General features: G+C 49.0%; 3 pseudogenes; all 3 read left to right on the forward strand.

Annotated features, from left to right (window-relative positions):
* Positions 1-120, forward strand: LOC141267863 (5S ribosomal RNA; annotated as a pseudogene).
* Positions 121-1054: 934 nt separating this feature from the next.
* LOC141270015 (5S ribosomal RNA) lies at positions 1055-1173 on the forward strand (annotated as a pseudogene).
* Positions 1174-1794: 621 nt separating this feature from the next.
* LOC141269961 (5S ribosomal RNA) lies at positions 1795-1914 on the forward strand (annotated as a pseudogene).
* The last annotated feature ends 2440 nt before the right edge of the window (positions 1915-4354 follow it).

Consider the following 4354-nt stretch of genomic DNA (forward strand, 5'->3'; position numbering starts at 1 on the left):
GTCTACTGGCCATACCACCTTGGATACGCCCGATCTCGTCTGATATCGAAAGCAAAGCAGGGCTGGGCTCGGACAGTACTTGGATGGGAGACCTCCTGGGAACACCGGGTGCTGTAGACCATTTTGATGACATTTTGCCCTACTGCCCAGCTCGACTAGCATGGAACGGCGCCTTGCCGGACACCGACCTTAAGTAACTTAGATGATGGAAGCCCCAAGGCCTCTGAGCCAGTTGGCAGCTAAGTACGCTACCCCGCCGCCTTCACGCAGGCCTGACACCGAGCTCCTTGCCACGGCTAGGAGTGCTTATTGACTCCGCAGCTCGCCGTGTGGAAATGATGGTTTTAAAAGCACCCAGGGCCGTGAAGGGGCCAGGCTTTCAGCAGGTGCCCAGGGAAGGTTTTGGATGCCGGCCGCCTAGCGAGGGCCAGCAGAAGTAACATGTTTCTCTGCAAAGAAGCTTGTGTAACCAAGCCAGACGGCTGACAAAGAGCTAACCTCAGTGCAAGGAAGGCAAGGAAGGAATTGGGGAGGTGGGGGGGTGATTCCTGCTAGGGCCCTGAAATCATAAAACAGGCAGGAGAGTCTGATGCATGGTGACGGAGAGGTTGTAGGGGCAGATAGGGGGTGTTTTCACGTGCGAGCACGTGTGCATGCTGGCTTGTGTGTGAGAGTGCGCTTCCTAGGTGTGGCGCGCTGCAGACAGTCAAAGGGATTGTTCCCTTTCATTAAAAGTTAATCCCCGGCTGCAGGCTATTAGAAAGCAACTAACCGCGCTCTACTCACCCTACCCGGGTCTACCGGTGAGTCTCGCCTCTGCTCCCGGCCTGTGGCATTTTCCGCGAAGCTGACGTTCCGTCGACAGCGCTGCAGCCGATCACTGAGCTTAGTGGCTCTGAGTGGGGCCTTCTGTCTACAAGACCTTTTAAGGAAGCCAGTAAAAAAATTGAAGAGAAGGGAAAGCACAAAAGGACCTGGTCTTGCTGAGCACTGGAAAGGGCAGCCGGCAGCCAGCCTTCAAAGTAGAAAAGCAGCAAGTGAGAGGCTTGTCTCTGTCCATGGCCACACCACCCTGAACACGCCCAATCTTGTCTGATCTTGAAAGCTATGCAGGGTTGGGACTGGTAAGTATGTGGATGGGAGACCACCTGGGAATACCAGGTGCTGTAGGCTTTTGCTTTTTCCTTCCTTCCACCAGCAGGGGGCACTCTCTTCTATGCCTTTTTTCCATTCCCTTTCACAAGTGCACACATTCATTCTCTTTTCTTTTTTTCATTTGCTTTCTCTCTTGCGCTATTTCATCTCTGCAAAATACCAGCATCCTTCTGATCACCGTGGGCCTCCAGCATTGTTGCCTCTTTACTTTTAATACTAGGCTCCTTTTCACCAGGACCAGCGACTCCCGCGTGGCTGGAGGCAACCACCGGTAACCCCAAGCAGAAGACCTTTGCAGGCAACACGACCCTCCCCCCTGAAGAGCAGCTCAAAGTCACTGGCAACCATCTCACCCTCTTCCTTCATTCACCCCTGGACGTCTCGCTCCGCCCCCAAGTTACGGGTCCAGATTGCTCTTTCTGTCACATTACCGCGATGAAGTGTTTAGCCTGCAGGAGAACCTGCGCCAAGCCATTTTTGAAGACACCTGATGCGGCGGGTGAATCACTGCTAAACAAACCACACCTGTAGGGACGGCACAGACTTTGCATGGACCCTTCGGAGCCCGCCCCGTCACGGCCAGATTGCTCGCCACCAAGCGATCCTGAGAAAGGCTGGCCGGGCGATGGATCGAGCAGCTTCTACTGGCCATACCATCTTTGATACGCCCGATCTCATCTGATCTCAGAAGCAAAGCAGGGCTGGGCTCAGACAGCACTTGGATGGGAGACCTCCTGGGAACTCCGGGTGCTGTAGACCATTTTGATGACGTTTTTACCTACTGCCCAGCTCGGCTAGCATGGAACGGCGCCTTGCCGGACACCGACCTTAAGTAACTTAGATGATGGAAGCCCCAAGGCCTCTGAGCCAGTTGGCAGTTAAGTACGCTACCCCGCCGCCTTCACGCAGGCCTGACACCGAGCTCCTTGCCACGGCTAGGAGTGCTTATTGACTCCGCAGCTCGCCGTGTGGAAATGATGGCGTTAAAAGCACTCGGGGCCGTGAAGGGGCCAGGCTTTCAGCAGGTGCCCAGGGAAGGATTTGGATGCCGTTCGCCTAGCGAGGGCCAGCAGAAGTAACATGTTTCTCTGCAAAGAATCTTGTGCAACCAAGCCAGACGGCTGACAAAGAGCTAACCTCAGTGCAAGGAAGGCAAGGAAGGTGCGGAAGGAATTGGGGAGGGGGGGTGATTCCTGCTAGGGCCCTGAAATCATAAAACAGGCAGGAGAGTCTGACGCATGGTGACGGAGCGGTTGTAGGGGCCGATAGGGGGTGTTGTCACGTGCGAGCACGTGTGCATGCTGGCTTGTGTGTGAGAGTGCGCTTCCTAGGTGTGGCGCGCTGCAGACAGTCAAAGGGATTGTTCCCTTTCATTAAAAGTTAATCCCCGGCTGCAGGCTATTAGAAAGCAACTAACCGCGCTCTACTCACCCTACCCGGGTCTACCGGTGAGTCTCGCCTCTGCTCCCGGCCTGTGGCATTGGCCGCGAAGCTGACGTTACGTCGACAGCGCTGCAGCCGATCAGTGAGCTCAGCGGCTCTGAGTGAGGCCTTCTGTCTACAAGACCTTTAAAGGAAGCCAGCAAAAAAATTGAAGAGAAGGGAAAGCACAAAAGGACCTGGTCTTGCTGAGCACTGGAAAGGGCAGCCGGCAGCCAGACTTCAAAGTAGAAAAGCAGAAAGTGAGAGGCTTGTCTCTGCCTACGGCCACACCACCCTGAACACGCCCGATCTCATCTGATCTCAGAAGCTAAGCAGGGTCAGGCCTGGTTAGTACTTGGATGGGAGACTGTAAAATAATACTCTTCCTGTATTATTTTTTTCTACTGAGGGCTTCTCAAAGTATCAATATCACGATATTCTTATAAAAATCTATTTATTCTTGGATTGTCCATTAAAAAGAATCAGATTGCAGCAGGTACATACAATAATTAGTTATAAAGTCATTGTCCATTTGTCCATAATTAGCTTAATTGTTGAGATTCACCCATCTTTCCTTGGATCCTGGCTGGTAAATCATGTCTTTGTCCAGCATGTGTCCAGGCCTACATGTCATCTGCTTCTCAGCATGAAGATTCTGTGTCTTGTGGGGTGGGCAGAGCAAGAGAGCCCCCCCTTTCTGTACCATGGGCTTTTATAGCCAGTCGTATGGACACCTGTTCTACATATGGTAGTGAACCAAAAATACACACACAAATAGCGCATGTCAACTAGACACGATGGCTGAGGCATAGAACTCAGAAAAATGATTATCGATTAACATTCCAAATGAATTTCCATAATTAACCATTTAACATTTCCCCCTTTTTTGAGACTAAAAGGACTTTAACTGAAAAATCTCAAAAGAAGATACATTCATCAATCATTTTTTCTTTCCTTCTTCCTTGGCAATATCATTAAATTTCCATAATAATAATAATAGTAATAATAGTATCAATATCGGTTTATTGTTATATAATGATGTGAATTCATGTTATGGTAAGCCGTGACTAATATTCATTTAATATGTATAATTATACTTCCCTATATCTAAATTGAAGCAATCGCGGGTTCAATCGTCATCATCTGATGTCATCGGTTCGTCATCTTCTTGGTTCTCTTATAACACAGTCTTTAGATGAAAACTCCTTTGAAATAAATTACAGCATGTAGATATTGTACAGTCCATAATTGTGTTCATTATTGTTCAGTCCATAAACTGTACTCTTTATTAGAAAGATCATGTGTGTCAGTTGATAAGAAAACAAAGTCCATGGATGAAATGTAGCTTTAATATCTGTGCAGTGTCACCTGGACTTACGTTGGATCGTCTTTGGAATCTTTCTTGTGTCCGCACTGGTCTCGTGTCACTTTTGGAACAGATGTGACGTCTTTGGTCAGTAAAGCAAGGGTTAACTTGACACTTTCCTGCTTTATATAGCACCATAACCAGTACTCAGTCCTTTATATACAGGACACATATGCCAGGTATTACCTGTTCACCAGCTTTCATTGAAGCGTTGCAGGTGATAAGAAACCAGTGCAACGTGATGAAACTTGAACACAACACAGTACATATAGGATCATCGTCCTCTGCCATCCTGGTGATCAGTGGTGTGAATTGTATTGTATGTAATGGACACAGTCTATTATAACACTCAGCATTCACACCTGTTACCTTCTGAGACGTCCGGATATCAGTTGCTTCTTCTTGTAACTT

This window comes from Phyllobates terribilis, unplaced genomic scaffold (assembly GCF_046119375.1).
Source record: "Phyllobates terribilis strain yellow unplaced genomic scaffold, ASM4611937v1 Scaffold_4__5_contigs__length_816908805, whole genome shotgun sequence".
NCBI classification, from domain to species: domain Eukaryota; kingdom Metazoa; phylum Chordata; class Amphibia; order Anura; family Dendrobatidae; genus Phyllobates; species Phyllobates terribilis.